The sequence below is a fragment of the Electrona antarctica genome, assembly GCF_951216825.1.
Source record: "Electrona antarctica genome assembly, chromosome: 10".
Classification (NCBI taxonomy): domain Eukaryota; kingdom Metazoa; phylum Chordata; class Actinopteri; order Myctophiformes; family Myctophidae; genus Electrona; species Electrona antarctica.
The window spans coordinates 53,081,016-53,093,613 of NC_136791.1; the positions used below are offsets into that span (position 1 = coordinate 53,081,016).

At 45.5% G+C, this 12,598-nt stretch overlaps 1 protein-coding gene across 2 annotated transcripts in view; it reads right to left on the minus strand.

Annotated features, from left to right (window-relative positions):
• Nucleotides 1-12,598, minus strand: part of LOC306931363 (zinc finger matrin-type protein 4) — a 124,483-nt gene that overhangs the window by 84,750 nt on the left and 27,135 nt on the right. The gene's annotated exons all lie outside the window — the stretch shown is intronic.

Consider the following 12,598-nt stretch of genomic DNA (forward strand, 5'->3'; position numbering starts at 1 on the left):
TGTGCACTTGCAGTGCCCACAGGTTGAGAATCACTGGAATAGAATCAAATACCAGTAGATAAAATAAATAATAAACGCGGCCCACATCAGAGCTGCATGATTATGCAATAATCTCATCTTCATTTAACAGTAGCCTACTTCTGGGATGTAAGATTAATCGTGACAGTTCAGCCCAGATGGGATATCCTTTCTGTGTCGGAACCCTGCGTTGCATTTCGACTTTGGCCTGAGTCTGCATGGGGAAAGAAAGCGCCTGAGGCGTCCCACCTAAAGCACCTGCTTTTTATTTATGGCGGGGTGCGTATATGGAACACTTTGAACCTCACCGATGATCCCGTCTCAAAAGAAATAAAATAAAATCTCCTAGTCAGCCAACGGTAGATCAAAACGTTATAGCACAGGTACCTCATAAATTCCCGTTGTGAATGTTGACCTTAACCCATTTTGGGCGGGAACCCCTTTTGGTGTTAGCATTATGTTATGCTTTAGCTATTGAAAAATAGCAGATCTACAAGCTCATAGCGCGCCACCGAGTGGCGCGCTACGAGCTTGTAGGTCTGCTATTTTTTTTTAAATCGAAGAACGACTGACATAGAAACATAGCTTTTTCAGAAAACTGTCAGGATGTAGAAGACATTTTTAGAATCTGATCCCAGGTCAAAATGGGTTAAGTTACATGCAAGCAAAGCAAACCATTTGTCCAAGTTCCTCCGCGTAAGATGTTTACGTTAACACACAGTCACACTCACACAGCAGTTTCTATAAAGCATTGCAGGCACACTGGCCTCTATACCACATAAAGATGACGTCCTTCTGGGAGTGGTACAGGAATCAGCAACTCTGTGTGGGATTACGTTATCGGCGTTCGGCTGTTGAAGTGTTCCCAGTAACACTGGCTAGAGAATGCAGCGTCTTAAAAGCTCTAAGGCAATGGACTTGCCAAGGCAGTAAAACCACTGAGACCTAAGCATCCCACAGGGAGCTGCAACCGCAGCTTCCTAACAAGCTGGTAGCCATGTTGTCTTTCTCTTTTATCCCATTTTGGGCGGGAACCCCTTTTGGTGTTTTAACTAAGCATTATGTTATACTTTAAGCTATTGAAAAATAGCAGATCTACAAGCTCATAGCGCGCCACCGAGTGGCGCACTACGAGCTTGTAGGTCTGCTATTTTTGAAAAATCGTAAAAATGCGGCACAAATCTTTGAATATATATTCTTTCAGAGCGAACGTTTTTTTTTTTTTTTTTTTACGTCAGGCCTAAATGGGTTATACTGAGCACTGAGCACCATAATAGAAGGTCTAATGATGAGCCCGGAGGGGGGGGGGGGGGGGTCCTTCGATTTTCTATGCTTTTCATTTTTGCGTTCCCCATCGCTGCTGCTGCCGCTGCGATGGAGTTAGGATGAGTAACAAGTCTACAGAAAAGCTGGCCGGGATCCCAGCCGGAGGGAAGACAGAGGAATAATGCGTTGGTACTTTAGGTCACGTCCGAGACCTGCGAGCAGCGTGCCCTGGAAGAATAAGGCCCCTTATGGAGATGTCGGGACATAATGCTCTGAAATCCTTTGTTCAGTGGTGACAAGACCAGACAGGAGCCACTCTGTGCCGTCTGTGCTGTTAAGTAAAGGCAGCAATTGGTATTCGTTTTGTCAGGGTCGCTTTTTTTTAAACAAATTGCAAGGCAAGCAAACACACATGCTCATGCGCACGTTGCACGCACGCACGCACTCACGCACACAAATGCACGCACAGTCAAACACACACATGCATGCGCACACACACACACACACACACACACACACACACACACACACACACACACACACTATGCAGCCAATTACCCTTGTCTGTTCTGGTGCTTCTCTCATACACTCAGGACCTTCTAATGAGCCGCTAGCACGCTGTATAGGAGCTCAGTGTTGAACACTGAGAAGAAATTAAATTACACCACAGATGAGGAACAAGAGACTTTATACTATCATTATCTCTTTCACCAAAGTCGTTTGTCATGTTGCTCCAGTGGCTATAGACGCTGGTCTGTTTGCTTACCAAAGTGTTTGGTTCTTTAACATGGCGAGCCAGAAGAGGCACCCAAACAGTGGCTGGGGACCCATTTGTGGGTCGCGGACACATTCTTATGGGTCCCTTTATTTTTTTGTTTCCTACGTTGTTTTTTTTTGTTATTATTTCAAAACATTTTCGAAAAACATTCCCAAAAAAGCTAAACTTTTCATGAATTAAAAACACAATTCAATGATTTTTTTCCCCCAGTAATTTAATGAAGTTCCATAAATTGGAAAATGTTTAAGTGAAAATAGCCGACGGGGCGCAATGTGACGCGTTGTGAGCTTGTAGATCTGCTATTTTCACTAGTTTGGTATAAAGGGTTTGGGAACCACTGGTGTACCGTATATGGTCCAGGATGGGGTGGATGTGTACCGTATATGGTCCAGGATGGGGTGGATGTGTACCGTATATGGTCCAGGATGACCGTATATGGTCCAGGATGGGGTGGATGTGTACCGTATATGGTCCAGGATGACCGTATATGGTCCAGGATGGGGTGGATGTGTACCGTATATGGTCCAGGATGACCGTATATGGTCCAGGATGGGGTGGATGTGTACCGTATATGGTCCAGGATGACCGTATATGGTCCAGGATGGGGTGGATGTGTACCGTATATGGTCCAGGATGACCGTATATGGTCCAGGATGGGGTGGATGTGTACCGTATATGGTCCAGGATGACCGTATATGGTCCAGGATGGGGTGGATGTGTACCGTATATGGTCCAGGATGACCGTATATGGTCCAGGATGGGGTGGATGTGTACCGTATATGGTCCAGGATGACCGTATATGGTCCAGGATGGGGTGGATGTGTACCGTATATGGTCCAGGATGGGGTGGATGTGTACCGTATATGGTCCAGGATGGGGTGGATGTGTACCATATATGGTCCAGGATGGGGTGGATGTGTACCGTATATGGTCCAGGATGGGGTGGATGTGTACCGTATATGGTCCAGGATGGGGTGGATGTGTACCGTATATGGTCCAGGATGGGGTGGATGTGTACCGTATATGGTCCAGGATGGGGTGGATGTGTGCCGTATATGGTCCAGGATGGGGTGGATGTGTACCGTATATGGTCCAGGATGGGGTAGATGTGTACCGTATATGGTCCAGGATGGGGTGGATGTGTGCCGTATATGGTCCAGGATGGGGTGGATGTGTACCGTATATGGTCCAGGATGGGGTGGATGTGTACCGTATATGGTCCAGGATGACCGTATATGGTCCAGGATGGGTGGATGTGTACCGTATATGGTCCAGGACGGGGTGGATGTGTACCATATATGGTCCAGGATGGGTGGATGTGTACCATATATGGTCCAGGATGACCGTATATGGTCCAGGATGGGTGGATGTGTACCGTATATGGTCCAGGACGGGGTGGATGTGTACCGTATATGGTCCAGGATGGGTGGATGTGTACCATATATGGTCCAGGACGGGGTGGATGTGTACCATATATGGTCCAGGATGACCGTATATGGTCCAGGATGGGGTGGATGTGTACCGTATATGGTCCAGGATGGGGTGGATGTGTACCGTATATGGTCCAGGATGGGGTGGATGTGTACCGTATATGGTCCAGGATGGGGTGGATGTGTACCGTATATGGTCCAGGACGGGGTGGATGTGTACCGTATATGGTCCAGGACGGGGTGGATGTGTACCGTATATGGTCCAGGATGACCGTATATGGTCCAGGATGGGGTGGATGTGTACCGTATATGGTCCAGGATGGGGTGGATGTCATTCGGGTGTATTTTGCTGTCGTCTCTGTAAGGATCCTAAAAGTTTCCGTTCTATCGATTGACACCTCACATATAGCGGAGCAAGAAAATCTAATCAGCGGTGCAATCATCAATCTAATTAAAAAGTATCACGATGACTGGAGAGATGTCCCTAATCTACCTAATATCTGCGCTACCTCTGTGATTATTACACGCGGGGTGGCAGATGTCGACTAATTAATAGAGGCAATCTGTCTGCATGATTAACGCAATGACGGCCCCAGCTGAGCTAAGTGAGCTCGATATATGGAATGCAGAGAGGGGTGGGGCTCCATACACTTAACCCATTCAGGCCTGACGTCGAAATGAAAAAAAAAAAGTTTTCTAAATCATGACAATTTTCGGAAAGATTTGAGGCACATTTTAACGATTTTTCAAAAATAGCAGACCTACAAGTTCATAGCGCGCCACTCGGTGGCGCGCTATGAGCTTGTAGATCTGCTATTTTTAAATAGCTAAATTATAACATAATGTTTAAAACGCTAACGCTAACGTGACATGGATGCGTTCCAGGTCTCAATGGATTAACTTCAAGGGAAAAGGCCCGCTCTACTCAGACAGTTTTATATAGTTTCGTGTGCCGGGTGCAGATTCAAAATGAACATATAGAAAATGAATAAAAATCCGCACTTCCAGTCGAGTAAGAGTCTTTGTTTAATGATGATAGTGCTCCGCAGCAGCAGTCATACCAGACAGACAAACGCGTTTTGGCGCGCAGGCCTTCGTCAGTGTCAAAATAGCTCATACACTTAAGCCATTTAGACCTGAGGCCGAATACAAAAAAAGGCTTCTAAAGCCTAACAGTTTTCTGAAACACCTATGTTTCTATGTCAGTGGTGCTCAACGTTTTTCATGTTAAGGACCCCCCCATTATCTGTATTTGGCTGTTGTTCCAGAAGCAAAGATTTTAGTTAAAAACGTTCGCTCTGAAAGAATATAATATTCAAAGATTTGCGACACATTTTCACGATCTTTCAAAAATAGCAGATCTACAAGCTCTACAGATCTATGAGCTTGTAGATCTGCTACTTTTCAATAGCTAAAGTATAGCATAATGCTTAAAACACCAGAAGGGGTTCCCGTCCTGAATAGGTTAATGTAATATCATCCTAAGATGTGAGTGGGTCGTAAACAAAATACACTGATCAATCACAAAATCAGTGCGTCAGACTCGCCTATATGGAGCTGTTGATGCATTGATTTTGTGACATTACCATAATTGATAGGTATCTGTATGCTGTACACACTACTGCACTGTATTGTTAGGATGGGGGGGGGGGGGGGTGACTTTTTAAGCTGGCATACTCAACGTAGAGTCTGGGACCCTCGGGGTTCATTGAGGGGGTTCCAAATGTGCACTTGTACAGTCTCAGAGTTAACCCATTTTGACCTGAGATCAGATTCTAAAAATGTCTTCTACATCCTGACAGTTTCTGAAAAAGCTATGTTTCTATGTCAGTCGTTCTTCGATTTTTCAAAAATAGCAGACCTACAAGCTCGTAGAGCTATGAGCTATGAGCTTGTAGATCTGCTATTTTTCAATAGCTAAAGCATAACATAATGCTAACACCAAAAGGGGTTCCCGCCCCAAAATGGGTTAAATGAACACTAAGGGATTTGCGGTGTATAGATTGGTGTCCCAGAGATGACAATTGTATTATATGGGGACCCTTGAAATGAGTATAATCTAATCAAATCCCTCTTAATTGTATCTCAATCGTACTGGCGTTGTTGTGAGTGCTGGAGAACTGGGGAACTAAATGACTAGTGTGGATGACAGATGACAACTGGCAGGAATACCACAAGCGAGTAGACCACGGACAAACTTGGCCAGCGGAAAGAGCAGATAGAGCACCCTGCTTTAACAGGGGGCTGCATGGGTGACACTTCTGAAATGTCACCGCGAGGGCTGTACGACATCGCATGCGCCAAAGTGCCACGCAGCGAAGGCATATTCCTTCTGGGTTATCTGTGGAAATGAGGATTTGACAGAATAACCCATTTTGGGCAGGAACCCCTTTTGGTGTTAGCATTATGTTATGCTTTAGCTATTGAAAAATAGCAGATCTACAAGCTCATAGCGCGCCACCGAGTGGCGCGCTACGAGCTTGTAGGTCTGCTATTTTTGAAAAATCAAAGAACGACTGACATAGAAACATAGCTTTTTCAGAAAACTGTCAGGATGTAGAAGACATTTTTAGAATCTGATCTCAGGTCAAAATGGGATAAGCAATCACGCAGCACGGATGCGTGCCAGTGGTGCCACGTCGCATTCCAAGCTTGCGTGTGTGAGCCGCGCCATGGGGTGCAGACTCAATTAGATGGGTGCGTGCACACTATGGAGACGAGTCAGAGCAGGAGCACGAATGCCTGAGGTGTCTGGGGACGGAATGAACCTCGCAGGGAATCTCAGCACGCGTTTCACTCGGATGTGTTTGAAGACAGAGAGAGAGAGAGATTCCGGCTTCTCTGAAATCCCGGCTTCTGGCTCATTATTTATTAACCCATTTTGGGCGGTAGGAACCCCTTTTGGTGTTTTAAACATTATGTTATAATTTAGCTATTGAAAAATAGCAGATCTACAAGCTCATAGCGCGCCACCGAGTGGCGCGCTACGAGCTTGTAGCTCTGCTATTTTTGAAAAATCGTGAAAATATTTATTTCAGAAAATTTTAAAATTTTGACGTCAGGCCTAAATGGATTAAGCACCAATTGGGTCGTGCAGAGTTGGGACGTGCACCTTCGTTGTTTGCCGGTGTCTACCCCCACCACTATAATGTAAATGGCTCTATAGGTCTGCCAAGTTTTGCATCCCTGTCTTAATTCCCCCCCTTCAATATAATGCATATATTATGGACCTATAGCCAGGGCTCTAGCAGGTTTTGGTTTGTTAGCTTATCAGTAGCCTCGATACCCAGGCTTTCATTTCGTCTGTGCGAAAAATGAAAGCCTGGATTTACGCATGGGCTGCACTGGCCTAAACGTGGGAGTCAACCCTTCCGCGTAGGCGTCGCTTCAAATGATGTGACGTCAGGGCTCTGAGCGGTGTGCACCCGTCAAAATAACACCGTGAGGAAATCATTACCAGTGGAACTTCAAACGAGGCTATGCGAGGAAAATGAGGAGAATGGCTAAAGAACCCACCACACCGTCTAAGAAAAAAAACAACGTGTGCCGACTCTGTGGAAATAACTTTGACAGTCCGTTAGAATGGTATACTCCAGCAACCAGTGGTTTCTGCTTCTGGTCGACACAATAACAGTGCTGCACTGGGGGGAGGAGAGACCGGGGCTGACGGACAGATCGGTGAACCAATGGTGGGGGTGCGTAAATCTGAGCCGCGGCCCTCCCATCTAGGCAAGAAAGGTCTAGCGTTAGCTCAGGCTAGCTTATCAGTGTGAAATCACTTTAGTGATTGATTGCTAAAGTATACCAGTAAGACGCCCTGAGGGTGAGAAGCGACCTAAGGGCGAGGTCGCGTGTGACGGCAGACTGCTGGGCGAGCGCTGGCGCTTTGCCATAGGGGGTCAGATCAACATATGGAATGAATTCTGTACTGGCCATATATGGAGCGTGTCCTGAGTGTACAGGGTTTGACGAGGTAAGATCAACATATGGAATGTCGGAACAGGAAGGATGGGTGGGGAAGGATCAACATATGGAATGTCAGAACAGGTCAGCTCCATATATAGAGATCTAAGGGTTTGAGGTCAGATGTAGAGTTGCTGGCCGGCTCCATATATGCAGATCTAGGTGATGATCCAGTCTTCTCCATGTATGGTTATCCAGGGTTAGATGAGGTCAGTGTCGTGATCTTCATATATGGAGATGGCCATATATTCTGGTGTGATGTGTCATGAGGCGTGACCATATAATATGGAGGCGTGATGTCACGGGCGTGACCATATATGGAGGCATGATGTCATGAGGCATGATGTCACGAGGCGTGACCATATATAGAGGTGTGATGTCACGAGGCGTGACCATATATGGAGGCGTGATGACACGAGGCGTGATGTCATGATGCCTGACCATATATGGAGGTGTGATGTCACGAGGCGTGATGTCATGATGCGTGACAATATATGGAGGTGTGATGTCACGAGGCGTGACCATATATGGAGGCGTGACGTGACACACGGAAATGCAGGTTTTCATAGTAAATGCGATGATGTCATGACATTGATGTCATGATGCCTGACCATATATGGTCACGCCTCGTATGACATTGATGTCATGACATCAATGTTAAAATTGATATAGTCGTAGGCTACATATTTTATGCATTGCACTAAGAACACATTTTGTCAGGGATCCAAAATCTGGCAGACCTACTGTATAGAGTAGACCCACATTGGAGAGGGACACATGTTCTGACAGTGATATACCTGTCCTGGTGGTAACTGGTCTGTTTTCGTACAACTGGCCCTAAACTGTGAATGAAATATGAATAGGTTGGTAATACACAGAGTGCACAGCAGGTACAGTAGGCAGCAGTGTACTGGATATGGGCTCTTTTGTGCTGACGGATGCATGATGTTTTCAGCCACTGGGGAGGTTTAGTCACATAACTATTAAACCCTGATGGACTGAAATACAAATGTATTATTAGTCCAATGAATTACCGTTATGTGGAATATTTAGAGATAGGTATGGTACGATAGATAGATAGATAGATAGATAGATAGATAGATAGATAGATAGATAGATAGATAGATAGATAGATAGATAGATAGATAGATAGATAGATAGATAGATAGATAGATAGATGTGCACAGCTACACAGTAAAACACCAGTTAATGTGTCCACTTGTAACTCTGATTAACACTGAGGAAAGAGTGCTCTATACTTCTGCAGCCAGGGAGAGAGACCGAGAGTGAAAGACAGTTATTCAGAGACAGACACACACAGAGAGAGAGAGAGAGAGAGAGAGAGAGATACAAAATCAGAGAGAGAGCGGGCCAGCGAGTGAGAGCGAGCGATATAGTGAGCGAGATAACGGCAGGTGGTTAGGGGCAGCGGGGATCTTTTTACAGTAAGTACTCTCGTCTCTCCCTCCAGCCTCAATCTGTCCATCTCTGGTCCGCCAGGAGAGGCAGACCACTGTGAAACCTGGTCACACTGTCCCACTGCTCTAGCCTGGCTAATAAGCCAGACTGAATCAGCCATTGGCGGATTACGGTCTGGAGAGGCTCAATTGTACGCCCATTTCCTACACCAGAGAACTGGTGTGGCCAATCGGACACGGTATGCAATATGGGCGCGCTTTGGTACAGTGACGTTCAATGCTTGAGACCTTTGACTGACAGTAGCTCTGACCAATTGCGTCAAAGAGAAAATGTTTGAACCTGCCCCCCGGGAAACAAGATCCATACACAGCATCTCCAGACTCAAATACCACACGACAGTGTGATTTGAGTCTGGCTTATTAGCCAGGCTACCGCTGCTCTGGCCCGACAGAGACCACTGTGAAACCTGGTCACACTGTCCCACTGCTCTGGTCCGTCAGGAGAGGCAGACCACTGTGAAACCGCTCACACTGTCTGGCTCTGACAGAGCCATTTGTCCTGAAGTCAACCACCGCTGCCTCAGATAATATATGATGACTCAGATAATGCAGCGCGCGCCATGAATTATTGACCCATCAGCGCGGGAGCCAGTTGACCTGCCCGGGAGACACACCAGTGGGAAGAACCAGAGGGAGGGGTTGGCAAGGTTAATGGCGCGGATGTCTCTCTCTCTCTCTCTCTCTCTCTCATTTTGAGTTTCCCCTATAGGCCTATACAGTAATGCTTCTCTCCCTCTGTGTTGCTCTTTGCACGGTTGCGTCAACAATCACCAGTGGTGGAATGTAGAAATACTCTGTTACAAGTTAAAATATGAAACAGTACAAAGGTATTGGTATCAAAATGTACTTAAGAGTACCAAAAGGAGAAAGTACTCATTATGCAAATGTGACAGTTCACAAGTTTTCAAATGTACAGTAGCCTATACAAATCTTTGGAATTGAAAATAGCAGTCAGATCTACAAGCTCCCAATGCGTCGCGATGTGATGCATTGTGAGCTTGTAGATCGGCTATTTTCAGATGGTCGAAATGTATAGCCTATACGGCTGACGTCCATCCATCCATCCATCCATCTTCAACCGCTTACCAGTAGTCGGGTCGCGGGGGCAACAGCTCCACCAGAGTGCTCCAGACTTCCCTCTCCAGAGCAACAACGGCTGACGTGATTAATGTATATGTATAGTGTATATATTATAGTAACTAGTAAAGTTGTCAAATAATTGTAGTGGAGTAAAAGTACAATATTTGCCTCAGAGATGTAATGGAGTAGAAGTAAAAGTACTGACAATTGGAAATACTCCACTAAAGTAAAACATACAGTGCAGTACTTGAGTAAATGCACTTAGTTACTTTACACCACTGTCCGGCACAACTACCTCCACCACCTCTGTTCTCGCCAGTGTTGCCAAGTCTGCTTTTTATAAGCGACTTTGGACTAATTTTTCTGCGTGTAAATATTGGTAGTGCATAGATAGATATTAAAAAATATATAGATGCCTCATTGGTCGCTGCACTTTCGTTGGAGAGACTCGTCTCCAACTGGAGGAGGAAGTGAAGCGGAATCTCGGAAGGCAAGTGCTGCTGGGAAAGAGGGAGTCACGCCTCTGATTGGCCTACCGAACGTCCCCTTCCGTTCTTCCGTTTAGCTTCCACTATGCTTCGCAAGGAATCTTGGGAATGCTTGCCAATGCAATCCAATCACGCATCGCCGTTGCCTCCATGTTGCCTTCCGTTGAGATACAGACGCACCAGAGCCGGAAGAGGCGTCTACCTTTATATGTCTATGGTTGTGTGCGTGTGTGTGTGTGTGTGTGTGTGTGTGTGTGTGTGTGTGTGTGTGTGTGTGCGCGTTTTTTTTTTAATGTATTTTCTTATCTATTCTTGCTTCCTAATGTTGTTTTTAAACCACAAAAAAAGTAAACCAGTGGTTCTCAAACCATTTCATGTCATGGACCTGCAGATTAATATGTATTTGTCTGCCTACAGTACAGTACAGTACAGTACAGTACAGTACAGTACAGTACAGTACAGTACAGTACAGTACAGTACAGTACAGTACAGTACAGTACAGTACAGTACAGTACAGTGCCGCGGCACTTTAGTGTGCCGTTTGAAATGGCCAGGTGTGCCGTTTGATTTGAACAAAAGTAGCCTCGGAAACCCAGACGTTTTTATTTCCAGGAAGAAAAGTAACCCTGACCCTCCCCCGATAGCAATAGATACTGGGCTGCCTGCGGTTGTTGTTGCCCATCCCCACCAGCCTAACGACCCTCGGCGGCCAGAGAAATGCTAATGTATGGCTTTGTTTACATGGGGAGATCACCTACTCTTCTGGCACGTACTGTATAAAAAAACACCGCTTGCCTCTGTGCGTTCCAGCCTGCTTTTTGCTGTTGTCTTTTAAGCTGACCTACAAGCTCACACTGTGAGGCAGTGATGGGCTTACAAATCGCCAGGGCGGAGCTATACATACAGCTGAACTCCAGTCCACTGCATGTCGAGAAGTAACGGCAGACGAGTGAGACGACGCAAGAGAGAAGCAGAGTAGCCAGGTGCCAGGTCCTTCATGTTTCATAATAACGTTCGCTGTACTTTGTCATACCGTAAAATGTATAATTTTATACTTTTCTAAAACGTAACTTTCAAGTATTTCTTGTCTTGCCTGACTGCCGTGAACAAACATGTGTGATTCAGCGTGTCCACTGTTCAGATTGCGAGCGACACGGGCACACACACAACACAGACACTAGCAGTGATGTCAGAAAGTCAGAAAGTGACTTTGTGTGTGTGCAATGTGCACAGCATGCACTCAAACTTTGGTGATCATGCGTGACATGATGAAAGCAATTGTATTCGCATTGGTAGGTCAGGAAATAAAATAAATATAATATATAAAATATATATATAAAATATAAATATTACAAATATTTCTGTTAAATATATATAAAACTTGCCATCTTGTGTATATGAGAACAAATATTTTGTTCTGGTTTCAAATTCATTGTAGCAGCTGTGCGGTGCCGGTGGTGTGTGTGGAAAAAGTATATATATATATATACACACAACCCCCGTATATCTAGGTGTGCCCTGGGATATTTTGGCTATGAAAAGTGTGCCGTGGCAGAAAAAAGGTTGGGAAACACTGCAGTACAGTACAGTACAGTACAGTACAGATTATAGTGTTTAGGAGACCAGAAATACAAATCCAGCTCCTACTGTTTGCACAGCAGGATATCCTTTTGTATTATTCTGAATCCCTGACCCAAACATACTGTATACGCACGCACGCACGCACGCACGCACGCACGCACGCACGCACGCACGCACGCACGCACGCACACACACACACACACTCTCTCTCTCTCTGAGCAATAATTACCCTTGTCTGTTTCTCTGACTACACTCAGGACCTTCTAATGAGCCGCTAGCACGCTGTATAGGAGCTCAGTGTTGAACGCTGAGAAGAAACCAAATTAAAAGCACAGATGAGGAACAAGAGACGATCAATATCTCTTTCACCAACCTCCCTCCACTGACTGTACACTACTACTGTATGGTCTACTACTACTGTACAGTACACTAGCTACTGTATGGTCTACTACTACTGTACAGTACACTAGCTACTGTATGGTCTACTACTACTGTACAGTACACTAGCTACTGTAT